Below are 19,625 nucleotides of genomic sequence, written 5' to 3' on the forward strand. Positions count from 1 at the left end.
GTTAATACAGCTAAGTCTGTCTTGACTTCTTTGATAACAATATCACACACTATTGACTCACAGTGAGCCTATGTTAATTAAAAATACTCTCTTTTTAAAAACCTGTGCTGCTTTCAAACTCTTCATGTCAGCACTGATTCTTCTGTTCTTGTTAACCTACCAATGGCAGCACAGGTAAAGGAAAGAGTCAAAAGGACCTACATCTTTTCAGTAGTGCCCAAGAACCACAGTGAATTTGGAAACACAGGAATACAACTTGTCTTCTGAAGTTAGGAAATCAATTGAAACAGTCACCTTAAAAAGAAAGAATAAATTTTAGGCCAAAACAACTTAGCTGAAGTCATTAAATTATCTAAAGAAAGAATAGCAATCAGTCATGTGGGCCTAGAACAGAATCAGAAAGGCAAATTATGGCACTGTCTGATTGAAGAAGTGTCCTTCCATGTAGATCCAGGGATCCAGTCAGCCAGGCAGATGTTTACATCTGTATTGTGATTGGCAGAGACTGTAGACAGCCTTCTGACCAGCATACCCTTATGAGGCTGATTCTATTTTCTGGGGTCAACATTCTGATCATGCTCTCCCTCAGATTTTTGCATGCAGGAATATTACCTATATTTGGCCAGCTTGACTATTTATTGCATTTCTCATGATTTAGTAAATCAGCATCTGTTTTTTTTATGGAGCCTTTAGTGAAGGTTTGTCAGTGTCATTTGAGTCCCTGAGATACCGGCCAGATCCTGCAGGAGAGTGGGCCAGCTTCCAACTTCATGTAGAATGGCTGAGAAAATGCCATGCTCTGGGGTTCTTGGCACGTTCTGACCTGTGTCTCCCAGAAATGTTGTGGTTTTCTCCCTCCCTCTGTTACCTCTTCCTTGAAGCTATGTTAGGTATGAATCTCAGCACTGCTGCTTCCTAGATGTGGAGCTAGGGGAAAACCACTTACACTCTCTGGTATTAGTTTCCTCACATTTAAATGGAGATAACAGCCTGTCAAGATTATTGCAATGAGTAGAAGAGATAATAATGTATCTATAGTGCCTCATCTCGAGGAAGCACTTAATAAACAATGACTATTGCTACTTTTAAAATCAGCCTTCTTGTTGGAGTCATTGTGTAATGTGGGTCAGGATAAAATAGAAATTCCTATGGCATGTGCTACAATTGGACATTTATCTACAAATCATCAGTTTTTAATCTTTCTACTAATTACAAATCCATTCAACTATGTCACAGTCTTGACCACATTTCCCAAGTTTGTCCCATGATATAGAATTTTAGGGCAAATGCCTTGTTAAAATCTAGATACATTATGGCCATATAGTTCTATTACTTACCACTTTAATAAGTTATCCAGTATGATTTATTTTTAATGAACCCTTATTCCCAGTGATTGCTACATCCTTTCTTAATGGCTCACAGGGTGTCTTTTCTAACCAATATTAAGACCAATATCAAGCTCAGCAGATGTCTCTTATAATCTCTTTCTTTCCTTTAAAGGATTAAGAATGTTTGCCTGTCTACACCTGAATGGAATACTGTGGTTTGGCTCACTGAATTCCCATTTGCCACCCTGTATCAGGTCTTCTTGGATGGAAGAGACTTGGGAGTTAAATGTACAATTCCCAGATGCTTTTGCAGCTAGTGCTCTGGACTCCAATAAGGTCCTACTACGTAGATGCAACTATGAGAGATTTGTAAGGCAAAAGTGAGGGTGGTCATCTTCTACCATTTCTTGGTTGGCAAGCAAGGTCTCATGGAGATGTGAAATTTTCTTCTGCAAGCAGTCATTCATTCTTCAAATTCTGGGGTGAGAAAAGGGATCGAAGCAAAGGCAACAGTGGATTCCAGGTACCAGGGCCCAGTCACCAGCATCATGGAGTAGTGACAACAGTAGTAACAAGCGCACAGTTTCAGCTCTATGATTCCTCAATCTCAGTTACAATCATGTATTGTAACTGGAAGCTCAGTGGTTCTAGGATACTCTCAGAGGTGGGAGGTCCCCTGGTGACTCAGCTCTCTCATGTCTGCGAGTCATTCCAAGAAGCCCAGACTAGAGGCCACTTCTCCAGGCCTTCCAATGATTTTGCAAGCACTGTATTAATCTTTGCCTACTTTAAATGTTTCTGTCTCCTGCCATGAACCCTGGATGACACTACAATCTTTCCCAATCTTCTATAATTCCTCAGTGATTATTGGCAGCAATTTAGCAAATATATCTACAAACTGGCATCAGTGGTGTGATAGAGTCACAAATTCATGTCTGAAAGTTCTCCATTACTCTTGAGTCATCTTTTTTTTTAAGAGTCTTGGTTCGGAACACCTTACTTTTTTTCTTTCAGTAGTTTTTTTTTTTTTTCTTTTATCATCATGCAGAAAAGAAGTAAATCTTTACAAAGATTTTCTAGCAACTTCCAGCAACTGCCCAACAATTTTGCTAAAAATTTTCCACAATTTCTTGACAGAAAGTACTAACTCACTTCCACTTCTACCAGGTTTATTTATAAAAGAAAGATACAGCCTTTTGTTGTTATGCTCCTGTCATTTAATGATGTTATAAAGTTAAGATTACTTCATTGAAGTATTTATATAAACACACACACAGGGACACACACATCTCTGCAGGCAACTCTTATTCTCTACATATTTGTCAGCGTCTGTTTTTTTCCTTCTGGCAATTGCAGACAACCTCTTGCACAAATATTCTTAAGTAATTATTCATTTAATAATCTTTCTTGTTTCTTTTCCCTTTCACATTTAAAATATTCTTGATCATATTAACACGTTTATGGGCCAAAAGAACAATTTAAAAAATCTCTAGGCCTTATGAGAACTTTATGTATTAAAAAATAAAAATAAAAATTTAAATACTTCAAAAACCTTATCATTGCAGGATCTTAAATGTCTTAAGCAATAGCCCAACAGGCCAGATTCCATCCTGGGATAAATGCTGCACCCTTCATTGTTTATTTTCTCTTTCCCACATTCTCATTTGACCTTTTCCAAAAGCCTGGACTTTAGTAGAAAGCTACCAAAAAAAATTCTTCCCAATGCCTTCAAATATCTCACTTTCGTGCCCAAACATTACAGTCCCTAGAGATGCTATGGACACACTGATTCCACCATGGAGAACAGTGTTGGGGAACCTGCCAAACTCATCCCCGCCTCAGGACTTTTGCAATCATTCCTCCTTCTGCCAGGAAGGCTCTTCCCACATCCTCACCTGATTCCATCTTGTGATTCAGGATTCAGCCCAAATATCATCTCCTCAGTAGAAGCCTTCCTTAATCACCCCATCAAAAGTCAACAGTTGATTTTTTTGATTAGTTGCTTTTGTTATTGAATTGCTTAGCTGTAATGGTTTGCTTATATTTTGTCGGGGAAGCTTTTGACTACAAGCAATAGAATTCTAACAATACTGACTTAAGTAATAAAAATATTAATGATATTACCTAATGGAAAGTCTAGAATTAGGCATATCCAGTTTTCAGGGATACATTATAACTCTTGTAGGCCCTAGGCACTTGTGACTTTTGATTTTCTGCAAATTGGTTCTCAGCATGTTGGGGGGTAAAAAAGCCAGTGATAGAGTTCCATGGGTGAATCAAAGGGAAGTATAGGTGTTGTGCTGCATCGCTAAGATTCCCCTTCAGGAATAAAGGACTTATTATACCAGCTGCTGGGAGTGCTGCCAGCAGATAGTCCCTCAGCTCTTAACCCCCTTTGGGTATAATTTCAGCCAAAAAGATCTGCTTAACCAAAGACTACACTTTCTTCATGGCACCTTCATTCAATGACTGATGAACCTGGGATTATAAACACCTGGCCACCTCATCCCAATGCAGGACAGCTGGGAAGGCTCATTCCATCTTCAGAACTCCCAGTAGGGTCAGCGAAGGCTTCCTTTGAGATTGCATCACAGCGGAACTTCTGCCTCTGTGCCTCTTGTCCTTTCCCAGGTGTTAACCCCCAAAACACTCCCAAATAAATCTCCTGCGTGCAGTCACCATCTCACAGGGTATTTTCTGGGGAATACAACATTTGAAAAGCAGTAACTCATGGCCAAACACAGCAATAAGCTGTGAAGTTCACCTGGATCTTTCTCTAAGCAAAAGCCAGGGTCCAATTACGGACAAAAGTAGCTGCACTCAGAGCTCAACATCAAGTAAAGACATTTCACCTATGCAACAAACTAACCTAGATGACCAAGCCTAGTTACATAGATTCCAACCAAAACCATGCAATGGACAACAGAGTTGAAACAGGAGCAGCAAGGGGCTCAGAAGCCCCTCCCTCAAAGACAGCATCAAAGCATCAAAAGTCTAAACACTAGAAACTGAACTAGTGCTTGGCAGCCCTTCAGTGAACTAGTGACGGGACATTTCACAAAGACCTACCATCCTGATGAAGAATATGGGACCAGCTAAATATACTCGTCACCACCAAAAATAGATGAACCTAAAGAAGATGACTGCCCTAGACATAAGGCAACCATATTCTTGGAAATCAAAATGGGATGATGGCACTGGAGAAGAAACTGAAGCCTCCCAGAGAGGAACTGCTTCATCTCGGTGAGATGGGGTTAGAGGGTGCATGCAGGTAACTGTCTCTCTTGCTCTTATTTTATTTGACAAATTGTCTTATGACCACCCTGCTGCCCTTAATGACCATTCAGTTCACCACCCATGTATGTTCATACCCATGTTTTAACCTACAGAATCCACAAAGCTGCCAGGCTGCCATTTGATAGGGTAAGTTGGAAGCTTGGGAATTTACAGTTTGGCTTGGTATGAAATATGTAAGGCTGGTCAATCTGCTAAAAAGCATACAGAGAGCACATAGAGAGTAGTCAGAATATCCTTGGTATGCAGATTTTGCCATCTGTGTGGCATAAAGCTATATTTACTTTTTTAGTGTCAAGTAAAGCTTCTTTAACTTTTCAATAAACCCTTTTGGCAAAAATAAAGAAAACTGAGACCACATATATAATCAAAATACTATATACTGAATTTACATTTCTTGTGTTTTCTCGGGCACAACCAGATGAAAACCAGAAAATAGTTCTCCTAAAGGACCATCAGTATCTATTTCAAAGTCAGTAATTATTTCAAGAAGACTGTGCCCAAGCATAGTGATTTAATACATGAGCCTGCAAAAGATGCATTTACAGATTACTCATGAAACATGACTTTTCATTTAGGTCAAATATCTGTTTTTCTAAATTAGTTTTGTTCATTTTCAGTTCTAAGGATATTTTTGTGGTGGGATACAAAAAGTTAAGCAAAACTATTAATGTGTTCTATTAACAGAAAAATGATTTTATAAACATTTAAATTTTTACATAATTTTATCAAATGCTTCAAATATAAAATCAGTACTTTTCAGTAATACTTTGATTTTCTATTCAATTCAATAACTCAAAGTAAAGTTTATGGAAATTCAAGGTGAAACATTTGACAATAGTGTAAAAACTTATAATTTTAGTTAAAAATGACACTGGAGACCCATTACTTATTTTTTTCAATAACACATATACAAATTATTTTGGAAAATATCATCATACTAAAAACAATTCACATTGGGTCCAAATAAATTGCAACATTCTACAAATCAAAATATAGTTTGCATATACCTGAAACTCACATGTTATATGTCAGTTATATATCAATAAAAAATAAAATTTGTAGGTACCAAAATTTGTAAATATTTTTATACATACAGGGTGAGAATCACTTTATTATTAATTTTGGAGACAATGCTGATGTTAAATCAAAAAAATAAAGGCAAGGCAATCAGCATTTTCTTGGCAGCCTTCATAGTTCTGTTTGAAGAACAACTTTGTAAATAAGCCTAAATTTTGGATGCTTTTTTTTTTCAAAATCGTTTGGAAATCTTTAATCATGGTATTTAGTAAATGAAGCATCCCAATACTTCAGCTCTTGAAGTTCTTAGGGAAATAAAAGTACACTGAAATGCTCTGGAATGAACTGAAGTGAGAAAGGAACTAACAAATCAAATCCAAAAAATGAGTTCTCAAAGAGAAGACATTTAGCTTTGAAATTCCATAAATACGATTTAGAATACCTTAGTTTGTGAGGATAATATTTTGATAGAGTTCCTAATTTTAGGGTATATTCATATTATGTATAGGATTTGAAGGAGATCCTTATTTCAGGATATTTATATTCTGATTGTAAGTGCCTATAATTTTTCAGCATCTAAATGTGACAATCCATTAAAAAGACCATAAATATGGGCAATCTACTTGACAAGTTCTGTCTTATACAATTATTTATTAGCAAAGGAACTCTAAATGAAAGGGAGAAACAGTTTTTGTGAAAAAAAACTTGGGCTAATCAGAAAGGATGAATACCCAACTTTTACATCAACATGGATGGGACTGGAGGAGATTATGCTAAGTGAAATAAGTCAACCAGAGAAAGTTAATTATCATATAGTTTCACTTATTTGTGGAACATAAGGAATAGCATGGAGGACATTAGGAGAAGGAAGGGAAAAATGAAGGGGGGAAATCAGAGAGACAGATGAACCATGAGAGACTACGGACTCTGAGAAACAAACAGGGTTTTAGAGGGGAGGGGTGTGGGAGGATGGGTTAGCCTGGTGATGGGTATTAAGGAGGGCACATACTGTATGGACCACTGGGTGTTATACGAGAACAATGGATCATGGATCACCACATCAAAAACTAATGATGTATTGTATGGTGACTAACATAACATAATAAAAGAAAAAAGAAAAAGAAAAAGAAAACTTGGGCTAAAACACTCATATATTGCATTACAAAAATAAAATAGAATTGAGAATATTTTCAATTTAGTAGAATTTGTTCTTACCAGGTACCTAAGACCTTTTGAGAATATTTTAGATAAAAATATTGTGATCTATACTGAAGGTGTCACTATTTCAAATTTAGTAACCACAGCATACAATTTTGAAGATTTCTAGAAATTTCACAAAAAGTTAAAAATAATACAATCACATTAAAAAAATGTCTTCTTCAGAAAAATACCAGTGAAACTGTATTACAGACAGATAGGGCTAGGAAGTTTCAGAGATTAAAATACATCAGACTATACCAAGAATAATTATTTTTCTTATGTTACATTTTTAATATTTAGGTAAGCAATATAAATCAATTTTTAAATCTTATTTGTATTTTTAGTTTATTTCTTAAGAATAAGTTAATTTAAAACAGTTTTAATAGCACTATTTTTACGACCATCAATGTATTTCAATGTGTCCTTTCACTATCAAAATTTTCCCAACTTAGAGATAAATAATAAGGTCCCTGATGCTCATGACCACTGGGGTCCTGGTTGAAGAGGCTTTTGCATGTCACTCCCACATGAAGGAAGAGGCAGAAGCAAGGAACTGCTCTTCTGGAGTTACTGCTACACTCCCACCTTTAGCCATTTCCTGGCAATAACATTTGAAGTGTGATTTATAGCTAGTAGTTTTAATCTAACAAGATTTTCCTTAAACATCTGCACAGCAACCTAGGTAAGTTTCAGAACTTGGATGATGTCGGACTTAGCTAAGGAGTGGAAGTTTATTAAGTGCATCCTCTCTTTTTTTTCTGCCAGTAACTCAACTCCGATACAGCTGACTCTCAAACTGGCCTTGTGGTAAGAACGTGCTATGTTTAGAGTTAACAAACTAGAGACAGTAAGATGTTCCTTTGGCTCAGGGGTTGGGACTATTTCTTGACACCTACAAAATGGATGAGATCCATTAGGTGACTCACAGGAGTCACAAATGGTTCCCGCACATAGGACAGATGATAGGAGTAAACACTGCCCAACCTACGAGCCTACTCTCTCTTCCTCCACACCTGCCCCAGCACAATGTTTCTGGCTTTAGGACTGCACTCCACTATCCTGACGACTGGTGTAGTACTGGTCACTATGAATGGTGCCCAATAGCTCCCAACATGTCCTTGTAGAATTTACATTGGCTATTGTTTATGCCCCGGGACTTCTTTATAGTATTTATCTTTTTTTTTATTCACTTCCCCTACTCTGATATTTGGGCTGATATTTATGAAATTGAGTTCTATCTCTGCAGCAGTTTGTTTGTGCCATCATTATAGCAGACTTATTACATACTGACTTTTACTGCATCTTTTTCTGTCCTCAAAGTTGTGCTCCTTAATGGCCAAAATCCTGAAGGATTTAGCTTTGTATCCCCTACATGCCTTTTGCATGAAATTGTATTTGCTATTGCTCAATGTTTACTTTAGCTTTAACTATGTTAATAAAAGGGCATTATATAAGCTAAAGGACAAAAGTTTAAATACACTAAGCATCATATTTTTAAATGGATGTGTTATACAGGATGCCAAGATATTAACTCCAGCTATGATGTCTTTCCCAAAGCTCCTAATTCACATATACGATTGTCTACTGAACACCTCTAATTTTATGTCTGAAAAACATCTGAAAATTAATATGCCCAAAACTGAACAAACTTTTGATTTCTCTCTTAGCCTTAAATTGCCCTCCTCTGATCTTTCACTTAAACAATGATTTGTTCAAGTGTAGAAGTCATTTCAATTTTTCTCCTCTCATCTCCTCATATTCAATCCATAAAGAAGGACTGTATTTACCTCCAATGTATATTTTCAAATTGATCCACTTAACTCAAACTCCCTTTCCATTACCATGGGTCAAACGTACTACAGAGACTGCCCCTTAAATGGTCTCCTTGCACCAGTTCTTGCTTCTCTAAATCTATACCTGACCATTCTCACATTCTTATTATATTTAAATTGGGCTATCCCTGCCCACATTATTTTGTGTCTAAGAATCCTGCTTATTTTTAGCACTTATAGGAAAATGTCTTCGGTAGCACAGCCTTAATAAAATAATAGAACCTCGTAGAGTTGCTGTGAGAATAAAGTTAGCTTAACAATAACAACAGCAAACCTGCCCCACTGCTTGATTGTGAGTCCCATGAGGGCAGGAGCCACATGAGTCTTGATCACCATTTTTTCCCTAGTTTTATTGAGATATAATTGACATATTAAAGTGCACAATATGATTATTTGATAAATGTATATATTGCAAAATGGTTACCACAATAAGCTTAGTTAACATGCATCACTTCATATATTTAGAATTTTTTTTCTTGTGATGAGAACTTTTGAGATCTTTTCTCTTAGGAACATTAAAATACACAATACAGTATTGTTGACTATAGTCACCATACTATGTATTACATCCCCAGAACTTATGTATCTTATAACTGGAAGTTATACCTTTTGACCACATTTACCCAATCCCCTACCTCACCCCATCTCTGGTAGCTGCTGATCTGTTTCTGTTTCTGTATCTATAAGTTTCTTTCCTTTAGATTCCATATATAAGTGTGATCCTATATTATTTATCTTTCTCTGTCTGACTTACTTCATTTAGCATAATGCCCTCAAAGTTCATGTTGTCACAAATGGCAGGATTTCTTTCTTTTTATGGCTGAATAATATTCCATTATACACACAAACACACATATACACACACACACACACACACCACATTTTCTTTATCCATTTGTCCATCAGTGGACACTTAGGTTATTTTTATGTCTTGGTGATTATAAATAATGCTGTAATGAGAGTCTTTCTCACCTTTCCCTTGAGAGTATGGTAGTGTCTGGCATATAGTTGACATTAAATAAGTATTTGTTAAACAAGTAAACTCATTGATGATTGAAGTACTCCCAATAGTACAACAGAGTGAATTTATAAGTCTTGAATTTCTACAAACATGAGTCGAATAGCTATTAAATATTTTTGAAGTCATATACATCATCTTTAAAATTCATATAAAATCTATATTTTAACCCCATATATATATATCCGTGTTTATTTTAATATAAAATTTCATTTCCCCATCAACACTTCAGTCTTCACATGAAACATGAGTTCCAGGACAACCTGCCTTGTTATCATGGAGCTCTGAGTATTCCCAGCTGTTGCACCCACACCCCTCCCTGCCCAGCCCCCACCCTGAAGTACAAAGACCCCAGTGTAAAAAATGGGAGATTAATAAATAAGCTATTTTCTTTTTACCAAAATTTTATTAGCACTTTCTATAAACAATATTGTAACTATACTTTCTTCTACCAATAAATGTTTTCCTAGTGTCAAATAATTGACCAGATTTGCTTCAGCAAATATCAACTAGAATCACCCTCATATTGATAGTTATTGATATGAAACCTAGGGAAACCCAAAATGGGAAGACTTGATGTAACTGTTGACTCTAGGTCAAAAACAAAACCAAAAAGGCAAACAAAAAAAAACCTCTGTAAAGGCCATTTTGATCTTATTGTAATGTTATCCAAGCAATCCTAGAACCCAGGATTGGGTTTCTTCCAGTAAGAAGTTTTATTATGTATGTAACATAAGGTGTCATTAACTGAGGCTGGGAAAACCCTGGGCTTCTAAGTTTTATGTACGCAATAATCTTATTAAGACAGGCACTCTTATTATCCCCATTGCTCAGGTGACAAAACTGAAGCTTAACAACAACAATCAATATTTATTAGTTCTAAGCACTTTTTCTCCCACTCATTTGTATCTAAAAGTTCTTAACACTCTATATATATGAACTCATTTGAGCCTCACTAAAACCATATGAAATAATATCAGTATAATCTTGTTATAGTTATTTTGACTATTCTTGCAAAATTTCCACAATTTTGAAATTATTTCAAAATAAAAGGTTAAACATTTTCATTACTAACACACATTTGAAAAATTAAGATGTAACAGATATCATATGGCTGTGACACTGTGAGGTCTCTTAATTTTTCTTCAGTTTCCCTGGAACTATTTGAATTTTTTACATTTTTTTATTATCTTTATTACCAACAAAAATTACATATATTTGCAAATATTTCATTAAGCTTGCAGACTTTCTAATTTACATTTCATTCATTTATATATTTGATCAATAAATAGTTAAATAAAATTTACTTTGATAACTGAGCAAGCTGATAATAGAAAAGTCACTTCATGATAATAACTACAATTTGCATTTATTTTCTCGCAGATATTAACATTAACTTGCTGTATTTTTATAGAAATTTGGTGAACTAGTAGAGCTAAGAAAACTGAGGTACAGAATGGTTAAATGACTTGCTCACAAAAAAATTAGCACATGAGAGATTTGGGGCACAATTCCCTCCTGTTGAAGCTTTACTCCTTGTGTTTATAAAAAGAAGTGAGCTTCCAAGAAATACTGAAAACCAAGAGCATAGAAAAATCACAAAATTGTTCTTGATAAGACCAATTTCTATGATAAACATGGTAAAACCAGATAAATGACTAGTAAATTCTGCAGGTGCTAGTTGTTCTTTGTTTTAAGCAAACATGAAGATTGCTCAGACAAGTTTGGTCTATATAGTATTCTCCTCATATAGCCTATATCCCTGAGAATTTTACACAGTGATAGAAAATTAGCACTATGAGACTACACAATGGAATTTCTTTGCCCAGCCAGTGAAAAATACCACACCAATCAAATATGACTATTGATTTTACCCCCAAATGCATGCTCGCCTCTTGTACTCTCCACCTTCTTCCTGTTGGTTGGTGTCATTAACAACCTGTTTACTGACCCCAAATGGATTTCCTGACCAACTGGTTTTAACACCCTCCCACTATATCCTGCTTTTGTGCTTTTATGTGTGTTCAGTTAGAAACATGAGGCACCCAACATTCATAAGAACCAAATGGAAAAGATATTTATTTATGTACTCTTTTTTTTGATGCAGCCCAAGTTTAGGGAAAGGTCAGAATGTACAAGACTTATTTAAAAATAAAAACTCTCGGGGCACCTGGGTGGCTCAGTCAGGTAAGCGGCTGCCTTCCGCTCAGGTCATGATCTCGGGGTCCTGGGATCGAGCCTCATGTCGGGCTCCACGCTGAGTGGGGACCCTGCTTCTCCCTCTCCCTCTGACTCTCCTCCCTGCTTGTACTCTCTCTGTCTCAAATAAATAGATAAAATCTTTAAAAAAATAAATTAAATAAATAAATAAAAATAAAAATAAAAACTCTCTTGTCACAAAGATTCTTCCTGTGTCATTGGTAAAAATGACAGCATCGTGTATGTTTATATGCATGTGTGCACATGCACATGTGTATTTTTATTAATTATCTTATTCTGGGACAGAATAACTAATATGTAAGTGGGATCATTTGAACACTTAAATTCTGTGTCCTAGGATTTTAAGAATAATAATTCTCTTTGCCTTTTTGCTAACACTATAGGGAAATGGAATTCTATTGTGCATTTCTTTTTTAATTTGAATACTCATTTTTGAAACTCAAGTTCATTTAAGATGATTGGGTGTTTATCCCTTTACTTGCTCAAAAACAGAAATTTACTGAGCTTCTACCATGTCTCTATTTTGACTTATTGGATATTTTTATTTGGATAAACTAAAAGACTTCATAGGAGGTTGAATTTAAATGTTAACAAATCATGTCATATGTTACAAAATTAAGCAAAAACTTGCTAATATTTATTGTGATAGATACAAGGTACAAGTTAAGTTTCTTATACTAAAAAAACTGCAACATATTGGGGAATACAAAATAAAGGAATAAAATACAAATGGAAAATATTAGGTTAAAAAATTAGGAAATACTAGATGCTAGTGGAAGGTCTACTTTTAAGGATATCTGGAGGATGCCAAAGAGGATAATTGCTGGAAGTGATAAAATGGAGAGAGATCTAATTGCAAGTGTGGGATTAGTTTAAATAGGATGAAGTACTGTACATAGCATCAGCAGGGAAAGCAGATTAATGGAGTTCAGATGCCAGTATGTAGGTAGTTATGGTCGTCATTCTGTTGGCTTTTAGTTTTGCAATGAAATAGGAAGCAAGATCATCAGCTGAGTGAGAGGATGGGGAAAAAGATGTTAGAGTTTTAATGCATGAGTGAAGGGATAAAATTGTCACCTAAAATAGTAGAAATATAAATGGGCCCAAGATCCTGAACAGTAATAAAATCCACTTAATCTTGCTGGTCTTGAAATTAGGTATGAATAGTCAACACAACTGAGTGTTTTTCTCCAGCCACATTCATCTATCTTAGTGCTAAGGAGTTAGATTTAACCAGCATTTGAATTTTGCCAGGAAGGAAGAGAAGAGATGAGAGTTGACAGTTTCTATAGGGGATATAATATGAGGCACAACATCTAAACTGCGTAAAAAGGAAAATGAGTACATGAGGGTAGTCAGGAACAGAGAAATGATGCCAGATTATAGATTGTAGGTCTTTGTGTGATTGAAGAATTATTGAAAATGAGGCACTAATATTCAATGTATTGCTCCCTCTAGAAACAAAAATTTCAAGTGAGATAATTTAGCTTCATTTTAAAAATTGAAAACGCATACAAACAAGATCTGGTTGTTTTGATTATCTAGCTAACAGGCATACAAAAAAGTTTAGGAGTCAAGAAGAAGTAGAGAACATAATAAACAAAAAGAATTATCACTGGAGGATGTGGTATTGAATTTGAAGATTAAAAAAACCAAACTGCATGTCAAGACTAATATATCAGTTTTAAAAAGTACAGTTAGGGAAATATCTACTTAGCTAGGATTTTATCTTGGCATCTGCACTAGTTGCTGTATCTTTAAAACAAGACTATAATTCTTCCCCAGTCTACATCATAAATTATAGCTTTATTGCAGTTTTAAGGTAGAAAATGGGGGGGGGGGGAATAGGCCCCATGAGTTTATGATCAAATTACTGGCAGCAGGTTGTGCCAAAAATGCAATTAGTCAATTGTTTCAGCATAAATCCTGTTTATAGGTCAGCAACAACATAAAATGTTAATGTTAAAAAGTGTTCTACTTGCCACTAAATATTTTTAAATCATGTTATTTATGAGACAATGCAAATACCATTTTACGTGAATGCTGACATTGATTCTCAAAATACCACACTTAAATTATGAAATAAGACTTTGAAATACCAACTTAGAAAACAGAGCCAACAATATTTGATAAGAGCAATGAAATAAATTGAAGTGTACCAGATCACAAGAGATTATCAAATATGAATGCAATGGAATACCAACCTAGAACTTAACTCCGATGGTCACCTCATTTTTGTTCTACCTCTAGTCGGAAGATAAGATAGTACTCTAATCTGTACTGAGTTAATAATCAATTTATGTAATCCTTAATACTCAGATAAAGCTTAAAATTCTTCTGTAATTTTTTTGCTGATGCATATCAAGGTAAATATTGAATAGTATAGCAGCTATTCTTATAATGATTTTATATTGCCCTTTAATGACTACTGAAAAGAAAACCCAAATAGAATATATTTTTTGGATTGGAAAAATGCATCTAACCAAATAAATTTATCTTGTTGAAGATTCGCAGATAATATGACTTTTGAAACCTTAGATGGAATATAATAGTGATCAAAAATGCATTTTCAGGACTATGAAGTCAAACTGATTAATTTTGTCATGTAGTTCAACAAAAATTTGCCCCTAATATTTCTGATCTTAATCTCAACTCCAATTCTTTTTAGCTTACATATTATATAGGTTCAAAAGAGCAAGACTTATGCTGTTCGTACTTAGATTTTCTGGGGTTAAGGCAACGGTCTCTATACTCCTCTTCCCTTTCACCACTTCCCCTTGTATCAGGTAGAATTGGAGTGGCTACAGATCTTTTGGGAATCTAACTAAGGGGAAATTTAGTTAGGAATACATTTATTTTGCTTCAGTGGGTTATGTTTTGCAATAAGTTATGTATTTAAATCATTGCAACTTTTCCTGGTGTACGTATGATTTTCGAGAATATTGTTACCACTGGGCCCACTCACCTGGTGCCCAATCTTGTGACAGGGAGTGGAGAGCCAGTGGAGGGCCACAGTGATATATAACTATATATATATAACTGGTATAGTTATATATCACTGTGGGAACACTGCCTGACACTGGAAGTATGTAGCTACACAGGTAGTGGTGGAGAAACAAGGTTTGAAATATATGAAGCTAGAAGGTAATCTGTGAACAATGTTTTCCATTATTGCAGCCCATACTTAAAAGAAATTAGAAAGAGTTTTTCCCCAATTTGATAATTCTAAATATGCATATGACAGTATCAGTAATGAATTGTGAGGATGAAAAGCATTTTCTAAACTATCAATAATAAAAGATAAGTTTCAACCAACCATGATAGGAGACTAAATTTTCTTTTAATTTTCTCTGTAGGTAATAATATTACAAAGTCATTGTCATAGGAAGACATGTTCAAAGAGTATGCAGCCCAGCAAAGGAAACAGTCAACAAAACCAAAAGACAACCGACAGAATGGGAGAAGATATTTGCAAATGACATATCAGATAAAGGGCTAGTATCCAAAATCTATAAAGAACTTATCAAACTCAACACCCAAAGAACAAATAATCCCATCAAGAAATGGGCAGAAGACATGAACAGACGTTTTTCCAAAGAAGACATTCAAATGGCCAACAGACACATGAAAAAGTGCTCAACATTGCTCAGCATCAGGGAAATCCAAATCAAAACCTCAATGAGATACTACCTCACACCGGTCAGAATGGCTAAAGTTAACAAGTCAGGAAAGGACAGATGTTGGCGAGGATGCAGAGAAAGGGGAACCCTCCTACACTGTTGGTGGGAATGCAAGCTGGTGCAGCCACTCTGGAAAACAGTATGGAAGTTCCTCAAAAAGTTGAAAATAGAGCTACCATACAACCCAGCAATTGCACTACTGGGTATTTACCCCAAAGATAAAAATGTAGTGATCCGAAGGAGTACGTGCACCCCAATGTTTATAACAGCAATGTCCACAATAGCCAAATTATGGAAAGAGCCCAGATGTCCATTGACAGATGAATGGACAAAGAAGATGTGGTATTTATCCTTACCCCCCTCATGTAATTTATTTCTATTCTAAATAAATAATTTGCTTTCATTATGAATTTTACATTTGTGATTTTTCCAAAAGAAGGTCAAGAAGTTCTCCCCAAATGTTATAAGCTTAAGGCCCAGCAAACCTAGGTGTGTCCTGTTCATAACATAGTATTTCCTATGCCCATAGCTAAAACAGTCTACAGGGTCAACCAATAGCTAGAACAAACTATTTGACATTTCTCGAAGAAATGTGCTCCTGTGATCTGAATGTTTGTATCTACCCCCAACTTCATATGTTGAAATCTTCATGCTCAATGTGATGGTATTTGGAGGTGGAACCTTTGGGAAATGATTAGGTTATGAAGGCGGAGCCCTCATATAAATTGGATCAGTGCTCTTATAAAAGAAGCCCCAGAGAGATTCTTCTCCCTTTCTTCCATGTAAGGTTACGCTAGAAGGCAGAGTCTGTGAATCAGAAAGCAGACTTCACCAGATACTAAATCTGCTGGTGCCTTGATCTTAGACTTCCCAGCCTCGAGAACTGTGAGAAATAAATTTGTGTTGTTTATAAGTCACCAAATCTGTGGTACTTTGTTATAGCAGCCTGAACAGATGAAGACCTGTACCTACAGTTCTGTGTTTAAAGAAGAGTATGAACTTTAAGAAACTCATTTTGTAGGTGTTAACATATATGAATCCAGCATACCTAGCCAGAACTTTTGGTTCAGACATTGAGTGTAGAGCCAGGCATGTTCACTGTGACTCCATCTGAGATGTAGTCCTTAGTGACAATGTGCTAGATAAATTAAGGAGATATCCCATTCTAATCTAAACATAGGATTACCATAGCCACCTTCTAGCAGCAGATTCTCTGCTTGAAAGCATTGATAAGTTATAAATAATGTCTCCAAGGTAACAAAAAAGTACATAAACTTAGTATGGGAAGAAAACGTAAGAGTTCATTTCACCTAACATTTCACCAAATGAAGAAATTCTATGTAAAATACAACATCTCTAAGAGATACTCATCCAGCCAGCTTTTGTTTAAAACTTATCAGTAACCAAGTGCTTACACCTTCACAAGGAAGACAACCATTGATGAATCACCCTGACTCTGATAAAGTTCTTTCTAAATTGAACCAAAATCCAACTCCTATTAATTCTATGATGTTCTCTGAAGCCAGACCAAATAAGTTTACTCACAGGTGTCTTCAAATATTTGAAGATCTCTTCCATCTCCCTGAAAAGTCAACCTCTTTCCAAACTAAACATCCCTAGCTCTCATTCAATAACCATTCCCTCCTTATGTATATTATGAAATGTAATTATGAGTTCATAGACAATTAATTTATCTAGTCAGAATCTTATACTCATGTCACAAAATGGAAAAAGTCCTTTGTCAGGCCAATTTTAATTTTTAAATTAAAAATGTCTAACTCAAACTTCAGCTTATAGCAATTAATTATCAAATCTTGCAAGATGCTATTAGTCTCTATCCTGTTGCATAATACACACACACACACACACACAACTTTGGCTGCTGGAGATATGAAACTTGGTAATTATTTCCCAGGTTCCCCAACTCTGCTTTATATCAGATGCACAATAAATACTTTGCAAAGCACTATGCTTGTCAGCAGCAATTTTCAAAAGGAAAGAAAAAGCATATTGTGCATTTCCACAAATAGCAAATGGCCTACTGAATTTTTAGCTAGAAATTAACTAGAAAGACTTTTAATCATTGAACTAACACCCTCATTTCATTTAGACATTAGGAACATTAGGAAATTGAGGCCTAAGGAAAACAACTGACTTATCCAAAATCACACAGTATATTTGTGACCCAGATTCTATAAGATTTTGTCCCATGTTCTAAAGAAACATTGAAATATACAAGTCAGTCTCAGCATTGTTAATCACCAAGATTTACTTGAAGGAATCACAAAGCCATCTTACCAAAAGGATACTCTTTACAAAAACCAATACTAGTATCTTAGAAAAAATTATAAAAATTATAGTCCCATGGTGAACATGAGATACTTATCCCTTGAACAAGATACTAAGAAATATAGCACATGTCTCAGGTCATTAAACCATCAAATCATCTAGATATTATCGCATCTAAATACCTTCAATGAGAACCCTTCGATTGTTAGAGGAAGGACAAAACCAGGTACATAGCATTTTTTTTTTTTTTTGAAAACCCTGTCTGAACAGGGCTTATTTCTGTCTCAGTATGCTTTGTGTTAAGAAGTGACTCCCCTCACCCCAACTATACGGTGTGCATTTAAGTAAAATAAGTTGTGAATTCCCTGATTGCTGCAAAGTTTAACAATGCAAAAAACACTTCTAGTCCTAACATGTCCATGAATCAGTAGCCATTAGACATGCAGTTGCCTCAAATCTTCCAGACATGGGAATAGGTATGATTGACATATTTCCAAATCTCATCCCCTTATAAGAAGTAACTGAGGAAGCCTGAGGAAGGCAAATGAGATGACTTTGTGTTAGTCTTACAGGCAGCATAATAAATTACCCCAAATTTAATGGCTTAGTGCAATAAATATTTCTTATCTCAGAGTTTCTGTGGGTTAGGAGCCCATGCATAGCCCAGCTGAATCCTTTGTTCAGGGTCTCAAAAGGCTACAGTGAAGTTATTGGCAGGCTGAAGGAACATTCTGGAGCTTCAGGTTCTCTTCTGAGTTCACATGGTTGTTGGAAAAATTTAGTGTCTTGTGGTTGTAGAATAGAGGTCCTTATTTCCTTGCTAGCTGTCAGCCAGAGGCTCCTATCAGCTCAAAGAGGACACCTTGAGGCCACATGTTCATTGCCCACTTATAATATGGTGGCTTACTTTTTCAAAGCCAGCAGGAAAATCTCCCACTCAGTCTCACAAGATAGAGTCTTATAACTTCACCTAATCAAGGAAGTGATTATCACATCACCTTGCCATACTTGTCTAGAATATTATCTGTTCTATCTGCACCCAAAAGGAGAGGGTCACACGAGGATTTGACTCATTGAAGGTTGCCTAAGGGTATGTTCCCCACAGATCTTGTTATGAACTGAATGTATCCCCCCAAAATTCATATGCTGAAACCCTACTCTCTAATGTGATGGTACTAGGAAGTGGGGTCTTTGGGAGGTGATTAGGATTAGAGGAGATCATAGGGGTGGCACCCTCACAAATAGGATTAGTGTCTTATAAGAGTCCCGAGAGAACTCGCTTCCTCTTCCACCATGTGAGGACACAGTGAGAAAAGAGCCATCTGTGAATTAGGAGACAGGCTCTCACCAGGAAAGAACATGACCATGCAGGCAACCTGATCTTAGACTCCCAGTCTCTAGATCTATGAGAGATAAATTTCTGTAGTCTATAAACTAGCCAGGTTAGGGCAGTTTGTTACAGCAACCTGAACTGACCAAGACGAACCTCAAGGCAAAAGGTTTTAGTAGTGAATTTAAGTCATCCAGATTTTCTTGTTCATCAATGAGCTTTTACTTTATTCTAAATCAATTATACTTTCTGACATGGAATAAGGATAAAGAAAAGCTAGCCATCTGGATTTTAATTTTTCCATGGAAAAAAACCAAAACTCAATTACGAAGGTATTACAAATAAACCATTAAGAGAGTAATACAAATTTCATCCTTTTGATGATCTAGATAATACAGCTAGATTATCTGCTTT

General features: G+C 35.8%; 1 protein-coding gene across 2 annotated transcripts in view; it reads right to left on the bottom strand.

Moving 5' to 3' along the window:
• The window catches only part of LOC118010368 (mitogen-activated protein kinase 10), an 89,532-nt gene that overhangs the window by 34,231 nt on the left and 35,676 nt on the right, over positions 1 to 19,625 (bottom strand). The gene's annotated exons all lie outside the window — the stretch shown is intronic.

This window comes from Mirounga leonina, unplaced genomic scaffold, assembly GCF_011800145.1.
Source record: "Mirounga leonina isolate KUSES-001 unplaced genomic scaffold, KU_Mleo_1.0 Mir_129, whole genome shotgun sequence".
In the NCBI taxonomy this organism is placed as follows: Eukaryota; Metazoa; Chordata; class Mammalia; order Carnivora; family Phocidae; genus Mirounga; species Mirounga leonina.